The sequence below is a fragment of the Terrapene carolina genome, unplaced genomic scaffold, assembly GCF_002925995.2.
Source record: "Terrapene carolina triunguis isolate 2854851 unplaced genomic scaffold, T_m_triunguis-2.0 Scaffold234, whole genome shotgun sequence".
NCBI lineage: Eukaryota > Metazoa > Chordata > Testudines > Emydidae > Terrapene > Terrapene triunguis.
Window position 1 is genome coordinate 8218528 of NW_020664585.1, and position 10839 is coordinate 8229366.

A 10839-nucleotide genomic window follows, 5' to 3' on the forward strand; every position below is an offset into this window, starting at 1 on the left:
GCAGAACTAAACAAGTACAAAGTATTATTACTACATTAAAGGGAAAAATCTTCATAGCAAGGAGATCCAGACTCAAGAACTAGTTGCATGGGGATCTGAGTTTTTTTTCGGAGCAGGTAGGATAGTGGTGACTTTTTATAAGCTGAAGGCAATTGGGCCCTTTGGCTGGAATCCACATAGAGACCCAACAGTCAAAAGAAAACTTAAGTTATAGGTACCATAAAATATTTAGTTTTGCAACTATTTAAAGAAAAAAACAACTTTCAACCTTTCCAAATATTTAAGAAGTGATACAAATTAATAGAAGACGGTATTTACAAGTCAAACTCCGCCGATTACAAACAACAGTGAGCATGACAACTGTTTTACAGCTACAATAGTGCTAGTTATTTAGGGTATGTCTACACTTCAACTGGGAGTGAACATCCGGTCTGGGTAGACAGACTTATGCTAGTTCAGCTCAATCTAACATACTAAAAATAGCTAAGTGGATGGTGCAGCTCAAGTACCAGTGTGGATTCTCAAGCCCCCGCCCCAGTCCCCTGGATCTGAGCTCTGTCAGAGCTCCAATAGTCACACTGCTATTTTTAGAGTGCTAACCATGTCTACCCAGGCTGGGAGGCTGTCTCCCAGTGTAGATACACCCTCATAGTTTTCATACTGGCATTAGCACAAGGAGTGTGTCGGCACTGTTGTGCTAGTTCTTTTATCTAGACAAACGTACAGTGTTCCACCCTAAACCCATGAGATTTTAGACGAAGGTGGTGGTCTCAATGGAGACCAAAAGGAAAAATATGTAAATATAATAAGAAATGCAGGATCAAGCCCCAACCTGCCCATAAAGATTTATGGACATACACAGATTCCCAGAGACAGAGGAACAGATAAATTTAATCAAACAACATTCCTTCAGGTGCACCAAAAGGAACATGCAAGTAGATTTGTTTGTGTAAGAATCAGTCCAAGACTTCACTCACCTTCCAGGATGAAGTCTTAAATAAATGTTAAAATTCTTCTACCCACCCCAAGAAGTGAATGTTTTCCTGGCTCCTCTCAGTGTCAGCATGGCTCTGTGTGGATGATGCAGTGTTACCTGCCAAAATGAACTATATTATGCAAGATGAAATCTTGATACAAGTCAAAAGCAGACGTATTCAGGAGCTCTTAGAGGGCAAATCCTACTCTATTGTGGCATACCAGAAAAAAACGCTTCATGGTAGATCTGTCTCAGTGCTACAGAGTATTTTTTCTTAAAAAAAAAAAAAATTCTTAAACAAAAAAGTAAAATAAATTAAACTGAAAGAGTTGACAAAAGTAGGAATCTTGCTTCACAAATGATAGGCAGGGCTGAGAGAAAGGACCCCTTCTGATCTGAAGTGTTTGGATGTAGTTCAAAATATTTCTGAGGGAGTCAGAAGCTTTTTTTGGCTGTGTATCAGGCTCCTGTGGACAAACTGGAATGCCTTCATATAACCCTCACATCATAAGATAAGAGCAGAGAGATGGTGGCTTTGGAATGAAGCTAACTAGCCATTTTTATAAGGTTTTATTTTTGACTGAGGGAGATCAGTTAAACAAGAAAGTCATCTCTTTCCAGATGGTACCCATTCCATCCATCTCCAGACATACCAAGCACTTGAGCACCCTCCAGACATGCATTCAGATCTTATGCTGGAATACACTATTTATGCAGGCAGGCAACTAACTTCCTCTCAGCTGAGAGCCAATTCCTTACTTGATCAAAACAAATCACAAGCTGACAGAATATTTTCTTATGCGATGTAGCAAATCCAGTTTCAGGAAGTCACCTAAAAAAAGTAGGGGCACAGAGTATCTTTTGAAGACCCTTTCTAGTCAGCTTCAGTTTCACAGATGACAAAAGTGTTCCTGTCAAACTGACTGTGACGGTGCACCCCATAAGGCTTTATGGAAATATGCTTATGAATGTATATATGACATAACTGGAATATGTTTTATGCTACATATGCCATATAACATATCTCTGTAAAGGTTATGATCGACTGAATCTATTCATCCTATTTGTAGGCATGTATCATTTTTGAGTTCGAAGTTATGAATATTGGCTGTGTACTTGCTTGATTTTTAAGTAGCCTTAGTAAAGCATTTGGTCAGCTTCTCGAGAAAGGAATGTGCAAATTAAGTGCCCAATCAAGAAATACTTAATGAACAATGGATCTTGGAAGGCTCCAATCAATATAAGAAGTCTTCCTGGAGACATTCAAGATAGTATGTGGGCAATGGCTGCTGACATGTGACTTGCCCATGTCACTCGCCCATGTGACTCCAAAACTCCATCTTGGAGCTGGACTTCGCATAGGAGAGAGGAGGGGGGCCTCCACCCACAAGAGAAAGTCTATTTAAGCCCATGGGAGATCCCTCCATTTGGTCTTCAGCTGGCTCAAGAGATAGCAGCTCCACCCCAAAGGGTACCTGAAAGAAACTGGAACAAAGGACAGTAACTACAGGGGGTGTGAGTGATTGCTGGACCCAGACTAGAAGAAGACTAGTCTGTAAAAGGAAGCTTACTGGAACACCTCTGAGGGTGAGGTTTTATCTGTATTCAATTTTCTTACTGTATTAGCCATAGACTTGCGTGTTTTATTTTATTTTGCTTGGTAATTCACTTTGTTCTACTTTGTTCTGTTACTACTTGGAACCACTTAAATCCTACTTTCTGTATTTAATAAAATCACTTTTTACTTATTAATTAACCCAGAGTATGTATTAATATCCGGGGGGGCAAACAGCTGTGCATCTCTCTCTATCAGTGTTATAGAGGGCGGACAATTTATGAGTTTACCTGCATAAGCTTTATACAGGGTAAAACGGATTTATTTGAGGTTTGGGCATCTGAGTGTTAAAGACAGGAACACTTCTTAATTTGCTTTCAGTTAAGCTTACAGTTTGTGGGACGTGGTTCAAACCTGGGTCTGTGTTTGTGGCCGGCAAGCGTGTCTGGCACATCCAGGCAGGGTTCTGGAGTCCCAAGCTGGCAGGGAAAGCGGGGCAGAAGTAGTCTTGGCACATCAGCTGGCAGCCCCAAAGGGGTTTCTGTGATCCAACCCGTTACACTGACTTTTCATGTTACTGGAAAAACATGCAACTCAAAGGATAAAATAATAAAATATGACAGACATGCACAGGTTTCGCCTTTTGATTAAAAATTGTGATGTAGAAGCCTTGACTATATAACAGGACCACACAATTTCCTCCCTACAGGCTATGGTAAATATTTTCCTTTCTCTGGTTGCTACAAAACATATAAGATGATTACTAATTAAGCCAACATCTCTCATGCCTCAGATATACAAGTCTGCCTAAATTGCCACCTCTTTACCACCAATGATTCATGTATCATTGCCCTCACATTTTTCTAAGCCTTATTTTATATTTCAAGCATAATTATAGTCTCTGGAAAGGAAAGAGAAAATTAACATATCTTTTCCTCCCCTCAGAATGAGAATATAGTCCTATCTTTGTTAAGAAATCATTTCTAACATTTTTCCTGGTTATTTTCCCCTGCTGTTTTCCAGACAGACGTATGTGGCCTCCCCAGCATAGTAGCAGGAAGATCAATTAAGAGGAGACAGTCTTGACAGCAACAATTTGAAGTTCCTAGATGTTCAGAAAATGAACAAGATGAGCCACCTTGTACTCTTTACAGACGCCTCAGTGACTTCCTGTAAATTTGACACAATCTATCTTAAAATCGTAAGTATTGGCAAGAATGATTCAAATGAAGATTATACAATCCTTCTCACCCCTTGAGACTACACAAGTCCGATAGATGCCACAATTAAATCAGAACAAGCTTCTATTAGGTCAGAGAAATACTGTGGCATATACATAAAGACATCACCAGCACTGGAGTGATTCACAGATGGTATTAGACAACATCATCATGGGCAAACGATTCTGTACAATGTCAGACGTGCCAGAGACAGTATAAATACCTAAGCAGATAGGCTGTGACCTATGTCCATTACTCAGGATCCCAGTTCCTTGCACACAGAGCTGGTCAGGAAAAAAAAAGTCTACTTCAGTAATAGAACTCTGAATTTTTCATTTCAAGGTGTTAAAAAACACTCATTTTGGAGGAAAATATCAATAATCATTCTGATAAAAAAAATTTTTTTTTAAAGGAAATCAATTTCACGAGGCGTGAAAATTTCTACAATTTTTTAATAAAAAATGAATAATTTTTTTGACTAAAAATTGTTTAATTTCAACTAGCTTGTATGCACAGATTTGAGTTTTCTCTTCCTTTTGCCAAGTAGCAGGCCCCTCCTTGAGAACATCACTTCATTTCTCTCTCCTCCATTTTGAGAACAGACAGTAGTTTATTACTTAATGTAATTTCCATCAGGGCTAAGGGAAAGCCATAGCAAAAGGGTAGGCTCTGCCTTCAGCTCTGAATACAATTAGATTTGCGGACAGCGATGCAATATTACAACTAACTACCATATGTCATTTTCACTACTGGAGACAATTCCATAGTCAGTGAAAAAGTAAGAAAAGTTCCATCTTTTTCTAGGTAGAGAAACAGTTTTAATATCACTTAATAAATGAAACAGAATTTGTAATCAGCTACAAGAAGTTCATTAAAGAGGCCCTTGAAAATGGAAGCAAAAAATTCAAAAGCAGGATCAGGCCTTAAATTATTTAGAAGACAAAGAATTTTTCCTACAAGGACATACTCTGAGTGTTATGTATTCTGTACATAAATTTGAAGCTATAATGGTGTTTAAATTAGAAATATGATTCCAAAATATAGAGAAACCAAATCTCTTGGATATTTCAGGTGTCAGTAATCCCTCATGAACTCAGATCCAATATTTTCATGTTATTTTAAAGGAAGAGTTTATATTGACAATATTGTGGGAATCCCAGGAGAGATTCAGAGGAAAGGATTTGCCATCATTTTTGGAATGCCCTGATTCTGAATGTTTGACTTTTCAACTTTCATGTTTCATTAACCCTAGTTCTTTGCATTTAATTTCCATTGTTTTAGGTTTAGTTTTTATAGGAAAAGGACTCCTTCCCCATATTATCTGGAGCTATTTGCCTGTACAACCTAATTACAAGCCAAAATGCCTTTACCCATTTATCTGTGCGCAGTGATCAACAGTTTACTCTGAGGAATGCATAAATCTCAAACTATATCTAGCATATATGTAGAACATATCTGGGCAAAACAAGCTGGAGTCTTTCAGCACCACAAAGAGAATCGTCCTTCCAGGAAAATCCATTTACAAAGAAGGCATCTGCACATCCAAATCAGAACACAACTGACAACAATTCTATACCTATGTTCAATTGCTTCACTTTGATGATAACTTGCAGGCAGTGAGCCCTCTAATATACTTAACGGTATTTTTTGTGAAAAATACTGAAATAGTGTAAAACAGTGAAATTTCACTACCTGTTCATCTACCTCCCGTTATACTGTTTCATAAATGTACGCTTCATTGTTTTACAATAATGACTTAGAACTACAAACATGTTCAATTTTTTTGCTTCCCTTACTTTGCTCAAAATAAGATTTTTTAAGAGCAAAACGTCCATATGACAAACAATGGTTGTATTATGTGAAAAAATGAAATTAAGGAACAGCATATGAATGATAGATTTATTTATTTTTTTAATCAGAAGAGTAAACACAAACACTCACAGATGTCTTATTAATACTACACCCAGCTATTGTATACTCCTAAATTATGCAGACTAGAGATATAATACGGGGTGGACAACTTGAACCAAACCTTTAAAAGTAACTGGAAACAAAAAAACATATTCTGTTTTTAATTGCTTTGGGCTTACTCTTGTTCCCACCTGAAATGGAGTTTGCTTTCCAATAATTAAAACAGCAAGAGAAAGTGCTACATTTGTAGGGTTAACATGCAAAAAGATTATTTCACAGAAAAACTGCCTACCCACTGTCTGCAAGCAGCTGATAGAGTTTTGAAGAGAAAACAGAGAGTAAACAGGATTTTTTTTTAAAAAAAGATTAATTTGAAAACAATTTATAGAATGTGTCATAGTTCTGAGCACAGTATGTTTTATTTTAAAGGCCTGTTTTGCAAACAATGTGTATCTTCAGCATGAGTTGTACCAGAGAACAGATGCTGTCCACTGAGTTAGATCTACCATTGCAGAAACAGTGTTGTGTTTACTTTACCTGCAAGTGAGAAATCTGTTGTCTACAGGAGTAACAAGCAACATGAAAGAAAAAGTTACGCAGTTAATGTTAAATGTTTGCCTCTTTTTGTTAACTAAAAATACATTTGATATAAGATCAGTGCTGGTGGACCAATCTTCAAGATCCTAGGACTCTCAGGGCTGGTCTATACTTAGCTGCTAGTTCGGCGGCTGGAAATCGAACTTCCTGGTTCGATTTATCGCGTCTGGTCTGGACGCAATAAATCGAACCAGGAAGTGCTCGCCGCCGACTGCGGTACTCCAGCTCAACGAGAGGAGTACCACGGAGTCGACGGGGGAGCCTGCCTGCCGCGTGTGGACCGCGTCTGAACCGCGGTAAGTTCGAAGTAAGGTATGTCGACTTCAGCTACGTTATTCACGTAGCTGAAGTTGCGTACCTTACTTCGACTTGGGGGGTTAGTGTAGACCAGGCCTCAGTGCTCTAATATTAATCTTCTAGCATTTTAAAGGCCTGATTCCGACCGAAGTAAAGTCAATGAGAATTTTACAACTGAATTCACTGAATGGAAGACTGTCCCCAAAATATAATAGGATAAATGTATTTGCAATATTTTTTTATATTGTTGCTTTATGAACATATTAATATGAAGGAGGGGAACTGTATTTAAGTACAATAGTTCTCAAATGTTTATCCTACGTTCAGAACTATCATAATCTAGTTAGCTGACTTCTCCAACTAGCTGAGCTATAATACTGATATAATACTAACATCACCCCTGCAAAGTAATTTCTTCAGGCAATGGTGACAAAGATTCTGAGAAATACAGACAGTACTATGGGTATTGTTCTACATCCTCTTGTAGGCAGAGAAACAGTTTTGATATTGCCTAAATAAATGTAACAGATCTTGTAATCAGCTACAAGAAGTTCATTAGAGAGGCAAACACTGGCCCTTGCAAAGAGAAACAAAGAAATTCAAAGCATGACAATGTTCAGTGAATTACCTTACTCTAACATTCAAACAAAAATATTAAAATACAGCACTAAAACAAGAATGGGCCAGGGAATGAATGTCCCAGAAATTTTATTTTGGCATATCGTAGATGCAAAAGGAATCAACAAGATCTAGTTATATAGTTGTAATAAGATTTTTTTCTACAAACAATGGGCAACCTCTCCAGTTTAACTCCTTCCACGCTCCTGGGCTGCATCATTCAGCAACATTATTACAAAGGGTATGGCAGGAGCTGCTGGAAAACTAGATTATTGTACAACAGTCAATATTAATTTAGCTTGTACAATTAATTTATAGTAAAATATTCTCATCCCTTAAAGCAGAATCTACAAAAGGTGTGTATGGGTGTTTTTGTCTGTGGATACAATAACAGTGTTGCTGTGACACAAATGTATGGTTTTACTGTGCACTACAGTAAACAGACATGAAAAAGCCTGCATAAAGAGCCAGACCTCAAATAAGAGTCACTTAGTACAACCATCTTACAAAACCTCTATTTTTCCTTTTCTAGGGCTTCCCTTTTTTTCAGATCTTAGATTCCTAAACCCCTTTTAGAATCAAGAAAGGGAGAACAGGAAAAGACTGTGGAACAAGAAAGCTACAGACACTGTTCTCTGGCTAGTACATGCCTAAGTATTCCCATAAAGCATCCAATATTACGATTAAGTCATTTGGATCACTGATCTTGCAATACCTCATCAGACTTCAAAAAAATGCTACTATTAATTACCGACAAACTGATCAATTAAGTCACTTTTGTTAGCTGGTGGCGCAAAAGATTTCAAAGTATTATAGAAACAGTACTCCAGGAATATGAAAGATCAAAGTTATATACAAGATGGTGAAATCAGACTAGTTTGCTTCTAAAAATTAGTCATTTAGAATATTTTACTATTAAAAATAATGAGATGACACATCTGCAAGACCTCAGGCAGAAAGATGGATTATTTTATATTTGTCCACTTACATACATACAAAGTATACACTGGAGATCCTGATGCTATAAAAATAATCCCTAGATACCATTTTACATTTGGTTTTAAATATTCCTTAGACATCTTTCAGTACTTTTAAAAGTCTAAATAAAGTAAATACCAGGCTAAATATAATATCAAGAGCAAAGCTTGCAAGCTAGTTTATTCCACCTGCAATCCTAGTCCGTCCTACTATACTATATACAATGTTCAAAAAGTGTATTCCTTACAGGAAAAACACCAGAGGGGAATTTTCTTTCTGCCCACTGATGACAAAGGCTCACTGATGACTCCTCTGAATGAATACACAGTAATTCTCAAAAGGTTTTAGATTTTAATAATGAGCTACATTGAAAAAAGTTTTTTATTTTACAAATTATGCCAAAGAAAAATGCAGTTTGATCATTTAAAAACTGCTATTAACATTTTTAATATTAAAAATATTAAAGGATAACATTTTTAAAATTTGAAATCAAATTTATGAAATGTAAATTTTTTTCAAAATTACTTGTTTACAATTTTAATGTTCAACTCGGTTATTATGAATCTTATAATCAGCATTTAGCTTGGCTGTCACCGTTCTTCCTGCAACAATGCTTTTAACATATATTACGCAGTACGCTTAGTAATAGCTACAGCAGTTATGCACCAGTTTGTCCAATTATTCATTTTATAGATTTTAGGCATGTAATGTCTTCCTGAATCATGACCTCCCCACCTATGAATTGAAAATTCAATTAAACAACAAAACATCACTGAAATCTTAATATACTTCATCGAGTGGATGTACAGCTTTAATATTCAACAGAACAGATAACATATATGGGATTTAATGGATAGATTTCTTATTTTTGTCATTTTATTAGCTGTTCCAGTATATCAATAGTTTTAAATAGTTAAACGAACCTTGGGATATGTATAGTTTTATGAATGCATAAATGTACATCTATATTAAACTAAGACAAAATCATAATTCTCTCTTACTAGTTCAGTCATACTACTGTACCACCCTAAAGGACTATATTTACTAGCGAACAAACAGTATATAAGGAGGGACTGCACTACAGCCACATGGATATGAAATGAAATTTTAAAACATTAAGAGGGATAATTCCTACTGTATAAACATCAACACATTTTAGGCACATTTTAGCTCAAGTGTTTACCCATCCAAACAAAGTCTCTTGGATATTTCTTATGCACCTGCAATGCAGCTCAGAACTCTACAATCCCATCCTCAGGTCCTTTTATCTTATCGTCCTTACTTCAGCTTTTGACAGTTTAATATACTATATTAAAAAAGCATATCATTATAATTTATGGTGGCAACATACAAACATGCAAGGACCCCCGCCCTCCTTCCCACCTTAGTTCTTGGGTTTGGCGATAAACAGACAGCAGCTAGGTGGCTGGAAGACACTCCATTTCCAAACACAAGCTTTGCACTCCTTGCTACTATTTCCAGAAATGATGGGCTCTCTCCTTACATAAAATAGCTCGTCTTGAATAAAGATTCCACCCCTCCCCTCCCCACACACAGTCCTTCCATCTTTTCTTTCTTCATCCACCCTACAGATTCACTGCAACGGAAGAGGAGGAGAATAATGTCACTTCCCTAAAGCTCAAAGGCAACACTGTCCTTCATGTTTCCTCTTTTCTTAGGTACCCCCATGGCATACCTTATGGTCTAAGACAAGCAGTCATGCCACCTTCCCTCCCAGTCAATCCACTGAAATGGATTTGTGTTTTCTAAATAGGAACAGGGAATTAAAGAAACGCCCTGTCAGTGAGTCAGCCAGGGAGTAACAGGGCAGCAGAATAACCCCCCTGCCCGCCTCCTATTCCCCAGCGGACTGCAGCAGGGGCTGCAAAGGCTCACAGAAGTGGAAGGCAATCGTTTTGCTACAACCCTGCAGTCCCTGCACATACACATTCATGGAGAAGAAAGCCTTTACCCTACACACTCAGCTTTATTCTCTGCTGGGCGTGGGCAGGAGGAAATGTTTTACTGCAGTGATGCTCAACCTTTTTTCATTTGCGGACCCTTAAAACTTTCATATGGAGGTGAGGACCCCTATGGAAATCTAAACAGTCTGCAGACCCCCAGGTGTCCGGACCACAGGTTGAAAATCACTTTTCTTTGGTAACAACAACCTTTCACAGACCCCTTAGACAAGGTCTGTAGACACAGTGGTTGAGAACCACTACTTTAGTGAGAGTAGTAAGGGAGTGTCTCACCTTCACCCCCAACGAGGGCAGGAAAAAAGTCTTCACCAGATGCCCTTGCTCTCCTCCTCACTCGTGTATGTGTGGAAAAAGGGATGAGATGTCCCCGGCCCCAGGCTACCCCCCACCTATGTGTATGGGGGGAGGTGACACACCCCGGCCCCCCAGGCTACCACCCCACTTCTCCCTGCAGAGCGGGAACGCAAGGCCCCCTGGCCCCCCCACCTGTCCATGCAGGGAGGTACGCGAGGCACCCAGCCCCTCAGGCTGCCCCCCACCTGTTTGTGTGGGGGGAGATGAGACACCCAGCTCCTCAGGCTGCCCCCACCTGCCTGTGCAGGGGGAGGCGAGACACCCAGCCCCCCAGCCTGCCCCCGCACCTGTCTGTGGGGGGAGGAAGGGAGGCGAGACACCCAGCCCCTCAGGCTGCCCCCTACCTGTCTG

At 38.7% G+C, this 10839-nt stretch overlaps 1 protein-coding gene across 4 annotated transcripts in view; it reads right to left on the reverse strand.

Annotated features, from left to right (window-relative positions):
* CCDC92 (coiled-coil domain containing 92) overlaps window positions 1-10839 on the reverse strand; it is a 61951-nt gene that overhangs the window by 12061 nt on the left and 39051 nt on the right. The window contains exon 1 of one of the 4 annotated variants that reach the window (XM_024196833.2): window positions 10408-10453. The exons of 2 other annotated variants lie outside the window; for them this stretch is intronic. The gene's annotated coding sequence lies outside the window, so the exon portion shown is untranslated. Of the gene's footprint in view, window positions 1-9535; window positions 9634-10407; window positions 10454-10839 lie in introns of those variants that run through there. One more of the 4 variants, XM_024196829.2, reaches the window with a different exon arrangement.